Below are 16,205 nucleotides of genomic sequence, written 5' to 3' on the forward strand. Positions count from 1 at the left end.
CTAGAGGTCTTATGAAGTTTAGTCCAAATTTTATCCCAAAAAAGTACAGGTCAATTCTGAGAAAGATAAAGCTCCCATGCAAGTTCAATGCGGGATTTCAACCTATCAGTAATAAAACTGAAAGAGTTATATAGAGCAGATGCAGAAGGAGAAGCTTCCAATAAAAGGGAAGTAGGTCTGTGGTCCAAAGGAATTTCGTTGGAGGGTGAAAGAGATTGGAGATAGGAGAGCAAGACAGGGTGAAGGGAATTATATTGCAATCGGGCAGAAGCAGGTAAAGAGAAAATAGACTGAAAATCCTGGAATGAGAGAGGCGTTTCCTGAGATAGTAATTGAGAGATCCAACATATTCCTCGAGAGTACCAAGTTTTCCAATAAAGAATACGATTACGGATTTTAAGATGAGAGTTATTCCAAATTGGTTGTTCGTGGGTGGAGAGGAGGGAAGGATAGGATGAAGTTAAGTAAGGAGAAAGAAGATTTCGAGAGTGTGAAAGAATAGGTAAGCGAAGACGAGTTAAAGAAGACGTAAAGGACAGAAATTCATGGAAGGTGAAAGGAGAGATGAAAGAGGATTCCATGCTGAGCCAGACAGTGGGGTAATGAGATAGAGTAGGTGAAAACCAGCGAGTCAATTGTTTCATGGAAAAAGCACGGTGATATTGTTTGAAATCAGGAAAACGTACTTCATATTGAGCTTTATCTTTCCGTAAAGTAGCAAGAGCTATTAGAGGACGTTTGCCATTTCATAAGAATTTTAGTAATAAAGAGTCCGTTTTCTTAAAGAAAGAAAGAGGAATGTGTAAAGGAAGCATGGAAAGAGAATAGAGAAGCAAGGGAGATAGCATCATCTTTATAGAGTTGAGTCGACCCCACCAGGACAAAAAGAGTGGATGCCATCGAGTGATAGCTGTGTCCAATTTCTTGAAAATATAATCAAAGTTTAACTTGAGAGTATCAGATAAAAAAGGAGCAAACCAAACCCCTAGGTATTTGATTTTAGATGGTTGCCAGGAAAAACCTGTAGATGAAAAGAGATGCGTCTGACAAAGAGGATTCAAAGGTAAAATTTAACACTTGTCGGCGTTTAAGCGGTAACCGGAAACTGCAGAGAAGGAAGAGACCTGTTTAAGAAAAGAGGGAATAGAGGTGGTAGGATCATAGCAATAAAAAAGAATATCGTCGGCATAAACCGAAAGTTTGACTTGTTGGGAACCAAAGTGAAAACCAGAAATAGTGTCATCTAAATGAATTTTGGTAAGGAAGGGTTCTAAGGCTGAAACAAAAAGTAAGGGTGATAAAGGACAACCTTGTCGAACCCCTCTGTGTAAAGAAAAATAATCCGAGGACATCCCATTAACAAAAATAGAGGCTTGAGGATCAGAATAAAGTAAAGATATAATAGAAATGAATTTAGAAGGGATACCAATCCAACGTAAAGCCTGAAACATGAAATCCAACCCAATCCTGTCAAAAGCCTTCTCCGCGTCTATGGAGATAGCTGCAAAAGGAAGAGTCAAAGAAGAAGATTTGCTAAGAATGTTAAGAAAAACTCGGGAATTATCAGAGGAGAGACACCCTTTTACGAAACCAGATTGTTCTGGGCCAATTATATCTGGTAAGAGGGGATCCATGCGAAGTGCTAATATCTTCGCTAGAATTTTGTAATCAGTGTTAACTAAATATATTGGTCTATAATTTTTGCACAGGGAGTGATCTTTATCTTCTTTTGGAATAAAGCAAATTAAGGCTTGTTGAAAAGAACCGCTAGATGAACCGGCAGCAGAAAAAGATTGAAATAAAAGTAAGAGTTTAGGAAGAAGGAGAGAAGCAAAGTGGCTATAGAATTCAATAGTAAACCCATCAGGGCCTGGAGATTTGCCATGACGAAGTTTAGATACAGCATGAGAGATTTCAGAGAGCGAAATGTCTTGTTCCAAAGCGTGAAAGTCAACATGTGAAACTGAGGGGGGTGGAAGAGATTGAAAGTAAGAGAGGAGATCATCAGACGTTGGAACTTGTTCTGGGGTATAAAGAGTATCATAAAATTTGGCAAATTCAGTGAGAATTTCTTTATCTTTATATGTAGATTCTCCAGAAGAAGTTTTGATAGATTGAATTTTTGTGCGTTCCTTACGAATCTTTAAGTAATTGGCCAAAAGCTTTACCATTTTATTCTTACCCCCATAGTATCTAGAGTTACATTTTAGTAGAGTATTAGAAGCAGCGCCTGTAGTGAATTTGTTAAAAGAGATTTTTGCTTCAATAAAAGCCTTAAGGGAGGAATCAGATTTAGAAGCAAAATAAGCAAGCTCAAGGGCTTTAATGTCAGCCAAAATTTTCTCCGACTTGGCCTCTCGAATTTTCTTGCGTCGAGATACAAAGTTGATAATAAAACCCCTAGAGGTTGCTTTAAATGAATCCCAAACCATAACAAAGGGGAGTCAGGGGGTTGATTTAAAAGAAAAAATTCCTTGGCAAAGGCAGTGAATTCGGAACAAAAGGAGGGTTCCAAAAGTAAAGCATTATTAAACCGCCATCTGCCAGAGTGAGGAGAGAATGGGAGAAGGTCAAGGTCTACAAACACTGGGGCATAATTGGAAAGTAAAATGGAGCCAATTTCAGAACGGATAGCATGTTGGGACAAGGATCTGCGGAGGAGTATATAATCAATGCGGGATTGGGATTGGTGAGGAGGGGAGAAAAAACTATATTCTCTAAGGTCGGGATTGCAGAGTCTCCAAATATCTACTAAGGCATTGTTTTGAAAGGAGTTCACAAACTGTGTGTGCATTCTAGAGACGATCAAGGAAGGGATCAACAATCTGATTACAGTCTCCTCCAAGAAGTATATAATCTCCAGAGAGGGAAGACAACTTGGAAGAGATAGCAGGCCAGAAGGATCTATTGATTCCAGTGGGGGCATACACATTAAATAAAGTGAGTGGGATGTTATCAATGAGTAAGTTAACAATGAGCCAACGACCATCAGCATCACATTCATGGGTAATCGAGGAAACATTTAACTCTTTATGTAACAAAAGTACAACACCATTTTTCCTAGACATCGTAGGAGAACATAGAACATGACCCACCCAAGAACGTTTAAGTTTCCGAGCCTCCGATTCAGCAAGATGAGTCTCTTAAAGGAGGGCAACATCAGTTTTTAGTCTCGCTAAATGTGAGAAAACCCTCTGTCGCCTAATGGGATTGTTTAATCCCTTAACGTTCCATGTCGTTACACGAAACTATACAATTTAGAAAAACAGTTGAATGTAACATGCTCAGTAATGCTTAAGAAATACAATGGAGAGAGAGTAAGAAGAATGAATAGGAAAAAAGAACGAAGAAGGAGATAAAAATAAGGTGAAAAAGGAAGGAAAAAGAGGAATAAACTAGTACAAAGGTAGGATTGCATCCGAGAAGGGAAAAAATAGGAGGAAGGGAGAAACCATGAGAAATGCAAGAGAGAGTGCAAGGATGAGAAAGAGAGAGAGAGGACAGATACAAAAATACACAAAAAGACAGTACAAGTCCAAAAAGAACGACTGAAAGACATACTTACGAAATGGAAAGTCCAGAACAGGGATGGGGGTGGTGGTGGCGGGAGATGACGACGACAACAACCAGAACCGGCATCGAACCTCTAATACCATAAATCCAATGGGTAAGGTAAGAAGACAATAGGAGACATCAGGATAAAGATGAGAGGGGACATATCTGAAGAAATGAGAAAAAACATTAGGAAAAATACAAGGGTTTATAACATAAGACAGTCATTGTAACAGAAACAGTAAGGAAAACATATAATGCAATGGCAATGAAGAAAACAGAATCGCAAGAAGTGTGGCTCAGGGGTTAGAGGCGGCAGACCCGGAAGCTGAGATCGGCCCTGGACCGTGGTTCAATTCCCCGCCTCGGCCGGTCTTGGGCTAAAAATTCCACGGACTCGATAATTCTCGCTCCGGTGCCGTCTCGACTCACGGGTTCACACTCTGCGACTCTGGGCAATAGCTTGCTTAAACTCCACAAAACGGCCCCTTGCGGCGGGATGCCTGGCTTTCACCTTGTGGATACCCTGCCGGGGTTATGTCACAGGGGAATACCAGGACGGGTTACCTAAGCAAGCGCCGGGAAACCCACTGCGGGTAGCTGTGCGCTATATAAGCTCAAATACATTTACATTTACAATGCAGCGGAATCAATAAGGCAATGAACAAGAAAGTCACTCATCCAGGTTTGGAGGTATCCATGACATCAGGACTCTGTTGACGAAGAAAAGCTTGCAAGGCCGCAGGATCTTCGTACGTGGTTGTTCTGTCTTTATAGGTGACCTTGAAAAGACATGGATGTAAGAGACCATACCTGGCACCAAGGGCTCTTAACTGCGGCCGTATGTCCCAAAATGTCTTCCTCCGATCTACGGTGGCCTTGGAGACATCCTGGGAGAGATAGAGGTGATGACCTTCCCAGATAATCTGTTTTTTGAGCTTGGCGGCTGAAAGGACCTGCAAGAGGTAAGTATACTGCAAAAACAGCATAATTACACCCCTAGGCTTGTAGGCAACCTTAGGACCGAGACGATGGGCTCGCTGGATGTTAATGGAAGATAAGGCCTGATGATCAAGAATCTTTGCAAGGAACGATTGGAAGAAGATGGTAGGATTGGACCCTTCTGAAAGTTCCGGAAGACCATATAAGCGTAGGTTGTTCCTTCGATTTCTATTTTCCAAATCCTCTGTTTGACGCCGTAGGAGAAGAATCTCAGCTTCTATTGAAGGAATGCGGGAGGAGACAGAGTGAAAAGAGTCCGAGGATTGTTCCAAAATCGTAACTCGTGAATCCAAAGATGACCATTTCTCCTGCATGGCCTGCATGTTTTTTGTGGTTGCTTCCATAAAAGGTTTGAAGGCCCGCAATTCTTCCAAGATAAGGTCTACAGAGGATGAAGCGCTGCTCCCAGGGGATGGGGGATCCTTCTTGAGACGTTTGGATGAAGTCAAAGAGGATTGCATCTTCCCTCCATTTTGAGCCTTAGGGATAGCCCCATGTGTAGAGTCCGACTTCGAAGATTTACCCTCCTCCATTTCCTGGGTAGGTGAGTCGGAGTCAGAACCAATGGGTGGCTTCGGTAAATTGGTGAGTTTCAAAGTGCGAAGCTTCCCCATGTAAGACGGCCAGAATAGTAAAAGTGTAGGCAAAAAGTCAATATTAAGTATAAGGTCGTCCCAACAGGAAAAGGTACATGAAGAGCAATAATATGAAAAGTCTGCACAAGGTCACGACTAGAGGAAGGAGTAAACCACAGTTCAGTACCAGGTATTGTGCCAGGTAGAAGAACACGTCAGGATGATGGAGCAACTCAAACGGACCATGAGGTAAAGTACAATAAATTGATAATGACTATACACAAGGAGGAGAAAGCCACTGGAATAAATATAGCCACATTCAGCAATGCAGGAGTTCTTAAAAAGAACATTGACAGTCCTCCAAGCAGGAAATAAGGATGAGAAAAGCCATATGAAAAGGTGGAGGAAGCATCGCTTAATTTCCTGAAGCAAGTCGTGAAGAAAAACGCAGTATTCCAATACATGATAAACGAGAGGTCAGGTGTAAAGAAGGATTGCATGAGCTGGAGACATATTAATCCAAGGCCATGATGGAGAAAGGCAAAACAGTGAGGCAAAGAAGCAATGAAGCAGGAGGGCGAATTGCCACAGTCACAAAATGGCGCCGGAGACCATAAAGGGAAATGCGCGAGATATAAAGCGCCTTAGAAATCCACTCCCAGCTGAATTGGGCTCACCATTGTAGAAACGTGCAGAGAGTGTCCTCCGTTGGCCGAAGATGAAGCAAAACAGCTTCAGAGGGATATAAGCCGGCCGCCTCCGAGAATCGTCGCCGGCGCACAAAATGGCAACGGCAGCCGCGAAAACGGGACTCCCTTGCAGCCGCCGAGCAGGTCGTGAAACCGGGAAATAATGAGGGCGCTAGGCTCTCCTCATGTTCCAGTTCGCGGGACTCGGTTCATAATGGTAGCAGACACAAGTAAGATGCCCCAAATGTGTTGAGTGTGAGGAGCGGCGCCAGAGCCCTGGGATTACGCCGCCATCATGGCCAGCGTCCAAGCCACGCCCCGAAACATGTCAATTTGGCACCACAAAGCTCCTCTTTGCCACTTTTAAGCTGCCTTACCATATCTCCCAAAATTGTTTTGTAGCGCCTTTTATTTGTGCATAACACTCTTCAAAATCTTTAATCTGCTTCATTTTGTCTAACCACAGGTTGGAGATGGTTACCACAGAGGATCTCCACTTTCACAAAACTAGGCATTTGGCAATCAGCATGCAATAAAAAGGAATTGTTGCTGCCAAAGAGTAGTTTGCCTAAATCGGGCACACAATCCAAAGAAGGTCCTGAAAGGATCTGGACTGATGCAAACCTGCAGCTTATTACTAATATATCTTTTCCAGACGTGACAAAGAGCTGGACATGTAAAATAGATGTGTAACCAGTCACCCTTTCTGTGACGACATCTAAAACAGTGTTGGTAGGAAACATTTTCTATAGATGATAAGGCGTATAATGCAGCATCCATTTGGAATAGAAAACCATTGTCTTGTAACTTGCTCTGCACATAGCTACATGGGCCATCTGTTTATACCTGGTCCGGGAACATAAGTCGATCTTGCATTCTGTGGACACCATCACGTTGTTAAATAATCATAGATCCACAGTCTCATGTAATTTATGATATAATAAACAGTAACAATTACCTATTCCTGTAAAACAGGTCACAAAATAGGCTCTTCTAATAGCCCCAGAAAGTGTATTAAGTGTTAATGGACTACTTACTAAAAAGTGATGAATTGCCAAATAGGAGTATACAAACTTGGTAGAGAATTGATAAATTATTGGTAGCAACTGTTTCTAAGATATCTCAGTCCCGATCAGTATATAATCACTGAGTATGTGAAATTTCACCTTATCCAATCCCGCAATAAATGCAGTCTCAAGTTGTCTTCCTAACCATAGGCATTCTCTTAAATGAATATGGGGATGAATCTGGGAACTCTGAAATTGATATTTTAGTTATGCATAGCCAAAAAAACTAGGGGGCATATTATCAAGGAGGTTTATCTCCACTTTTTTGGCTATAAAATCCAAGAAAGCGGAGATAAAATGATCTCCCTATTACCTAGCTGTCGCTAACACCAGTTAGCGACAGCTAGTAGGAGATAGCGACCATCTTGGGCCCCACTTTGCATGTCAGTGATATTTATCACTAATGATATGCAAAGTGGGCGTGCCAAGATGTTAGCAACTGAAAACAGTCGCTAACATCGCTATCTCCTATTACCAACTTTTGGAGATATTCGCGCTAAGCGTGAATATCTCCAAAAGCTAACACCTGCCCTGAGCAGTTCTTAACCATGTTATCCAATGGGAGGTGGATAACATGGCTAAGAGCATTAGCTCGGTAATGCATGAATATCGCTGACTTTTCAGCAATATTCATGCATTGCGGCGATTTTTATCGCATTTGCGATAAACCTTGGTAATACCAAGGTTTATTTGCTGTAAAAATCGCCGCAGCGCAGCGGTAACTTTTTGTCTCTAACCAAGCAATAGCGATAATTATCGCTATTGCTTGGTAATATGCCCCTAGATGTGAGGTAGTTTGTATCTTGTGCGTTTAGGGAGTTATTGTATTTTTAAGAAAACCCAAAGCTGAATATCGGCCTCCTCCAATGACTGCTGAAGGTAAAAACAGTCCGCGGGGTTGCTCATTGTTTCAGCACGGACAAGCCAGTCACAGAAGGCTGCTTGATAATACCTTTTAATGTGTGGGATAGCTAACCTTCCGTCTTCCACCTTTAACTTTGAAGTTGTCAAATTAGTGCAGGTTTTCTTCCCATGCCATAAAAAGTGACGTAGCATTCGATCTGTTGCATTGAAGAAAGATTGGGGAATTTTGATCATGTTGTTTAAAAAAAAAGTATGAGAGAAAATAGCCATCTTAACTTGTGCTACTCGTCCTATGATTGTGAGTGGCAGGGCTTGCCATTGAAATAGTAACCCATGTACTTTTTGAGGGTGGAGTATAGTTTAGTCTGAAAAGATAAGTGAAGTTTTGTGAAATGTAGATGCTAAGATATCTGATGGGACGAGTATTGGAGTAATGAAGTCGCATTTTGGGGGTAGAACTTAGGGAGAGCTGTTGAGTATGAGAGCTTTTGATGTGGCATGATTATTTCATAGCCTCCAATATCTGTAAATGCCTGAATTTTAAACAGTGCGTTCAAAATATTTTGTTCCTCTGTTGCCAGGTATAAAATCATATCATTCGCAAAGAGTTTAATGTTTTGTGCACCTTGAATGGGATCCCTTATCTGCGGATCTTATCTCAATGTGGCAGCTAGAGCCAGTGGCGTAATGAAACTTGAGAGGGCCCCCCTGCAAAGCACAATGACGGGGGCCCCCAAGCAGCCTGGCTCCCCTCTTCCACCGTCCACTAATTCGTTGTCAGTAATCTTCATCTCACATGGGAGTCGCGGAGGGCCACGAGAAGGGTGCGCTGGCTTTTTTACGGGGTCTTTATGGCCGTACAAAAGAACTGTGCCCCCACCCGACAGAATGTGCATGGCATTTGAAATGTCACCCTCTTACAGAGATGTTAAAAAAATAAATTTAAATCTCGCTCCTTAAACACAAAGAGTGTCTTGTGTGTGAGTGCAAGTCAAAATAAGTACGCGGAGGTTTGTTTACACGATCCACAGCGGACGTGATCATTAGGAGGGATTACATGTGTCTGACCATGCAGGTTATACAGCGAACATACAGGATCCTCATCAGCTAATTTGGACGCTAATCCTCGCTTCTCATGTTTAAGCCCCTCCATCTGCGCTCTTTATCCCAGCGCAAACGTTACCGAGTAACCGTGTTATTTTGGGATTGTTCACTCACCGCGCACCACACATGTTGTTTTACAAGGTTATCCAGCTTGCACGCTCCCATGGTGCATATGTAGGACCCCTGAAGGGTTGTGTTGGGTGAGGGTGTCCTACACATTGTAAGAGGGCCACTGCAGGTGCCCTCGCGCCTTAGGAAGCACCTGATGCAACAGGTGCTCGGCTGACACAAGTACTGTAAATGCAGCGGTGAAAACTGCTCTAAGTGCCACCGCTGCACGTGCAGGTTTCCCCAAGCTTCCCGAAGAAGTGTGCTGCGAAGTACTGACTGGTAGGGCATCTTGTGCTACAAATAGTGTAAGTGCCTAGAGCAGCACCCCGTGCTCAGTCTTGCAAGCACAGTCAAGTGCTCAAGCTGCAGGTTGGTGTGAGCGCTCCTCCTGCAAGAACTCTGATACTTAACAAAACAAGGGAGGTTGCTGTGAGTGCTGGAGACTGGTCTTCTCTGCCCCTTAGACGTTTTAACAGATCTACATGTTGCACTTCCAGCTGTTGTCTCTCACTTCTGGTTTCAGCTGTTTAAACAGACAAGAATCCAGAATCTACACGACCAGGCCCCTTACAAGGGAGCCCTGCGTCATCCAATGGCAATTCACAATTTGAAAGCCACAATATGCCTTATTTTTGGGCTTCATGTGGCCTTGAAGCCCTGTTTGATATGTTGTATCTCCTAACTTTCATGATACCCAACAATCACTTGGACTACTTTAAGTGTCTGTGGACTGGTGTTATGTGAGAAGCAATGGATGCTGCTGTTGACAACCAAAACGAGCAGCAGCGGTTATTACCAAAGAGACTGCAAGCCCTCATTAAAAGGCACATAACAGACGAAACAGTGACTTGACACAGAAAATCTGAAAAGGGTTTTGCCTTCACAGAAAGGCAAGTGACAATGTGCAAAAAATCTGAACTTATGTATCAGTAGTGGTCTTTATTTTCTTTCTGCTGTGAGGCCTTTCGTACTTTGAGGAGCTGTTTAAAAGAACAGAAGTGAACAAAATAAGTAGTGCATCATTGACATTAGATTAAAGAAGGAATATTCTATGGAATATTCTCCTTAAACCATATAATATTTTTCTTTAGATGGGTATATGTGTCAGCACTGTGGGTTCTGCCTGTATCCATGTATAACTTGCATGATTTTGGTTTAAATCTAATCCTGGGCCATCTCCTTCTTCTGAGACTGATAAAAAGGTTAGTGAGGTAGTGTGGCTCACTGGTTAGAGGCGGCAGACCCGAGAGCAGAGGACGGCCCGAGACCAGGGTTCGATTCCCGGCGCGGCAGGTTTCTGGACCAGGGTCAGCGGACTCGATAATTCTCTCGCCTCGGTGCCCACTCTGATCAGCGATCACACTCGGCAACTCTGTGCATTAGCTTGCCTCATCCTCACTAACGGCCCCACCAGACCGCCGGGGATGCCTGGTCTCACCCTGGAGATACCCATTAAGGGACCATCTCTCAGGGAAGCCAGGAAGGGTTTCGCAGCGGTCGAAGCGCCTTGGGACCCTCCGGGTAAGTAGTGCGCTATATAAATGCCTATATACGGAGGCGACTGTTAGGAAAAAAATGATGTATATTCTGCGCTAAAAAACAATAAAATATACAGTGGAAAGCACCACATAAGAAATACATTATTATGTATTTATTTAATTTAAACAAAAAAGTTTAAATGAAAATTAAAGTTACAATGGGTGTAAACTACAACATAAATAATGAAAATGAGCATGTCTCACAAATTATTGAAACACAACTGGTAAAGTGCTTTTTAAAAAGAAAACACATCATAGTGCTATGTTGATACTTATTTATCCCTGGATAATGAAGAGGAGCGTAGTTGGGGCTAAGGAAAATCGTACCTTAATGGCTTTCACGAGTCCCATAACTCACATTTTTCGATGATAGAGGCTCCAGGAATAGACTGTTGGCAATTGTGCTCAAACGTAGACGGTTCGCCATACCCCTTGCGACAGCAGGGAATGCAGCTAGGTGTCCAGCTAGACTTCCAATGGCAGGGAATAAGACATGGGTGACGTCATACCTCTGGTTTTGTAATTCCAATGTGGGACTTTTGTCACACTGGTGTGTAACTGTCACCAGAGCTCCATATCATGCTTTTATTTATTGTGTATATTGCATGTTTTTGGAACGGGATACTATGTATTGAAAGCAGTAGTATATCATACTGCTGTAAGCTTTATTATAGTATTTTTCTTTCTGACCTTGTTTGCTGAAACCTGCAATTAACAGTGATGAGTTAATTCCCACATATTATTGAAAAAAAACTCTTCTATATGACAGGTATGCAATGAGAATATCATTATCATGATATCGTTTGACACACATATCTTGCCCTAATTCGTAGTTACAAAAATATTGCCTCATGAGAGTTAATAGTACACACAATATGACAGTACTTTTGTGGATGATATTTAAAACACAGTATTTATGCCTGACGATAGTTCTGGTATGATATTCTAACACACAACTAGAATGACATATATCGAGGGAAATTTTGATTTTGCAACTGCTGAAACCTATAATTATTGGGCTCCAAAACTTATACACACATTGATTTTCACCATTGCCTTCCCTGTATGGACAGAGTGAAGTCTGCTTTTTTTTTATAGCTAAACAACGAAGACCGCGAGAAACGAGACCCACAGGTTCATCTTCTCCCATGTCCCTGCCTTCTACAGTAACGTAGACTCTGAACAATCTCCGGCTCTGTCTTCACACACTGTCTTACAGATGTGCATGTGCCTCGGTTTATGTTTGAAGATCCCCGGACATGTGTGCAGTATTCCCGCCCATACTTTGCTGGTTGCCCAGTATGGCAGCATCTTACCTGGCTTCAGCACCGCAGCAGGCCCACAGTATCAGCTGGAGTATGGACGGAGCACCCCGGAGGCCCAGTGGGCCGGTGCAAGCTGCAGCAGGCAGCGCTGAGAGCGCCACGGCCTGTGCCTTGATTATTTACAGCGCTTTCTGCAGCACTGCCTCAAACTACCCAGGCAGGCAGCCGCCCTAAGGCTCGCAAAACAAACTTGCCAGCTCCAAAAGCGGGATATGACGTTCCCAGCAATGACGTCAAACTGACAGTCAGAGGCTGCACAGCAGGGTTTGAAAAGCGTGTAGTGTCCTTCAACTAACAATGACCGACACTGGAATAACTATTCAAGAGCTTTAATATACACTTCTTATCACGTCCCTGTCCCTACTCTATCTGCCCCTATCCTGTCCATTCCCCTCCTCTTCCTTTCCACCCCACTAACTCCGCCCACCCAGCTACTAGAATGCTGACCACATAACATCTCCCCCTTTCTTAACAAAATAACAAAATGGCACGTTAATCCATTTCTTCAATGAGTCTCTTTGGCGGCTGTATGTCTCAACGGGGTCGCGTAGACATGGTTCCAGTAACAGCACCACTCAAGGGTTCACTTTGCTGACCCCTATTCTCTCGATCTCCTTGGTCAAACTCTTCCGGAGTGAGCATGTCAGTCCCGCTCACCAAAGGTCCTTTCACGTCTCGTGGACATTTCTTGAAATGGAAGATGTTTCTAGTGACTCGCCGTTGCTCAGACTCTGCGGTTAGCATGGTGCCCTTCTGGTGAGTGACCAATAAAGGTTCATCTCTGAATCGACCGTCAGTCTTTCTTTGCTGATCCTGTTTGACAAGATCATAATCTCCCTCGTGCAAGGAAGATGACCTCGCTCTCCTTTTGGTTTCAGCATATGACTTCATTTTGTACTTGTTCTGTTCATCAGTCACCATCATCTCTTGATGGTCGTGGAGTGGTGATGATGCTTGCAAAGCCCCTTCCCAGGTTGGAATGCGATTTCTCATACGACGCCCTAGCATGAGTGTTGCAATGCACTTTCCAGTGGTCGAGTGAGGGGTCGTCCTATATGCTCTGAGAACCTCATTGAGGGCCACTTGCAAGTCCTTCTTTTCAGCAGTGGCTTGTTGGAATGTCTTTTTGATCGTGGCCATAAACCTTTCAATCGTGCCATTCGCTTGTGTAATTTTCCTGTGATTGAAATCCAGATGCTTTGCAAATGCACTGAACTCCTGCCCCTTGAATGGAGGCCCATTGTCTGTTTTCACCTCTCTGGGGACCCCCCATGTTGCGAACACTTCATCCAGCACCTTGAGAGTGCTAGAGGCGCTTGTGGATGGCACAAATTGTGTGATGGGATATCGCGAGTACTCGTCGATTATGGCCAACACGTATAATGGTCCATAGAAATCTATGGCGAGTTCTTGCCATACTCCATTGGGTAGGGCGGACATTTGCAAGGGAGATGGTGGGTCACCTTTGTTGGTCAGTTGGCACAGATGACAATCTTTCAGTGTGGACTCTACCATTTGGTCGAGGGCAGGAAACCACACACATTCCCTGAGGGCTCGCTTTGTTGAAACTACTCCTCGATGTCCTTCATGTGCAAGGTCGATGACCCCTTGCCGTAGTTGACTGGGGATCACGATCCGCTGACCCCGTAGTATTATTCCATCTGTGGTAGCAGACAGTTCGTCGCAAACGTGTCGGAATGCTTGCATTTCCTGCTTGGCAGCCGGATCAGTGTCTTCTTCTTGAGGATCATGTCTCCACCGATTGTTTTGAATCCTGCGGAGTACCTTCTGCAGAACAGCATCTTGTGCCGTGACTTCTCGGATGGCGTCCATGGGAATGGCAGGTGGCAATGCTTGGTCAGCCACGAAGTGGATGTACTCCTCAGCAATGGACGGGTTGGAGTCTGAGGATGCATGAGGATGACGAGACATATAATCAGCCGGGTTTTCTGACTTCCCAGGATTGTGAATAAGGTTGAAGGTGTATTCCTGAAGCCTCAGGTCCCACCTTTCAATCCTCTGAGGCATTTTAGATCAGGGGTTCCCGTAGATGGTGACTAATGCCTGGTGGTCGGTGATCAGGGTAAAGTGCTTGCCGTAGATGAAAACATGAAAATGTTCACATGCCCAGACCACAGCAAGGCTCTCCTTCTCGGGTTGCGAGTATGCCCTTTCAGGATCGGACAAACTGCGACTGGCGTAGGCAACGATGCGCCTCTGGTCAGAGTCATTGTCATATTGTGCTAAGATGGCCCCAAGCCCTACGGGGCTGGCATCTACGGTGATTTCAGTCTTTCACTTCGGATTGAAATATGAAAGATTGTCAGCAGACTCCACTGCACGCTTGATCTCTCTGAACGCCTGTTCGCACTGGGGCGTCCAGTCGAAGGGTTGACCTTGTTTAGTGAGGATGCGAAGAGGATGGCTGATGGTCGCATAGTCTCTAATATAGGAACGATCTGAGTTCACTGACATCCTGAGGGCTCTTTGTGTTGTTCAGAGTCGCTATTTTGTCCGGGTCAGGTTGCATTCCTGCCCCCGAGAAGATGTGGCCAAAGAATTTTCAAGTGAACTGGTGGAATTCACACTTGTCTTTGTTTAATGTCAGATTCGCCTCTAGCAGGGCGTGACAAACACGATCAAACGCTATGTCGTGTTCACGGAAATCCGAGCCATACACAAGGATGTCGTAGCTGTAATTGAGAGTGTTGGGAATATGTTGAATGATTTGCCGGATTGCCTCTTGAAAGATCTCAGCGGCTGATGAGACACCAAAGCTCAGTGTCTTATATCTGAGGAGTCCTAAGTGGGATGCAAATGCGGTGATATAATGGGACTTGACATCCAACTCCAGCTGGTGATAGCCTTTGTTTAAATCCAGCTTTGAGAACACCCTCGCCCCGTTCAAAGCAGAGATCATGCCGCTCAGATGCGGCCCCGGATGGCGTTCCTTCTCAATCGCAGTGTTGGGTAGTCGCATGTCGATGCACATCCTCACCTTGTTAGCGGTGCCCTTTTTGGATACGATAACCACTGGCGACACCCACGGGGTTGGACCATCCGTCCGTTCAATGATGTCTGCTGCTAGGTGATCATGGAATTCCTCCTCAACGGCCGTCTGGAGATGGAAGGGTACGCGCCGAGGGTGCTGTGCCACGGGCCTTATCTGTTCATTGATGTGCAGATGTATTTGACAACCCTTTAGCTTACCTAGTCCTTGAAACAGCCTGGGAAATTTACTGACAATGTCTTGGTCATTGTTGACCTTAAAGAGAATCTCAACAAGGCGGAGGCGCTCTGCGGTTGGTAAGCTGAGTAGACAGTCAGCCTCTGGACCCTTGATGACGTGTATGACCGCCGGTATGGTGATGGCATCGTGTTGTAGTGTTGTTGGGAATTTTCCCAGGCATTGAAGTGGTCTCTTGGACATCCAAGTGAAAACTCGGACTGGTGCAAACGACAGTGGAGGCTTAGGGCTCATCCTTTCATATTCTGTGACCGGGATATAGTTCAGCGAGGCCCCACTATCTAGCACGAATTTGGTGTCATGATTCCCTACCTTTATGTCTAAACGTGGATATTTTTTGAGTTGGTCAGGGTCCGCAATCATGTTCACGTATTCAACTGTATACACAGAGTCTCTGGATGAGGATCTAGAGTCCCGGGATGGTGATCTACGTTCCCACCTGGATCTTCGCGATTCTCGGCTTGAGTGAGATGAGCCTGAGGATACTGTGGACTTTCCTTGAACGGCCCTTATGTGGTGTTTTCTGGTGTCCGAGCGAGACGACTTGGTCGGTTCACTTCGCCTTTCTTTGTGATAGTCCCCACACATGGCTTCCAAGTGGTTCGTCCGCCCACACTTCCTACATCTCTGACCCATGGCAGGACAGGCATCCACATGAGGGTAATCATATCCACACCTGTAGCATTTTTTTGTCCTTTCTGGTCTCCTTTCTCTCCACCCAGGTTCTCGCCTTTTATGCTCTGGGTATCTTCGATAAGATGACGGTTGTGATCTCCACTGCTTATCTTTCGAGCTTCTTCGACTACTGCCTTTAGCTTGGACGCGACGCACTTGTTCATGGCTCACATGGCGCCCTGTTTCAATGTTGGTGGCGTGTTTTCTCGGCCTGATCATATACACGCTTCATTTCTTCAATCTCGTCTATGTTGTGGGGTTTTCTTAGCAGCCGCCTTCTAAGAGTTTCTGAGTGACACCCGTCTATGATTTGCGATTTTATGGCAGCATCTGTTGAAAAGATGTCGAATTCACAATGTCTGGATAGCCGTCGCAGTCGGGTGATGAAGGCGCTCATCGCCTCGTCCTTTCCTTGGCGCGCCTGGTGAAGCACATGAGGTTCGTAGTCCACGTTTC

Source organism: Lissotriton vulgaris, chromosome 8 (genome assembly GCF_964263255.1).
Source record: "Lissotriton vulgaris chromosome 8, aLisVul1.2, whole genome shotgun sequence".
Classification (NCBI taxonomy): domain Eukaryota; kingdom Metazoa; phylum Chordata; class Amphibia; order Caudata; family Salamandridae; genus Lissotriton; species Lissotriton vulgaris.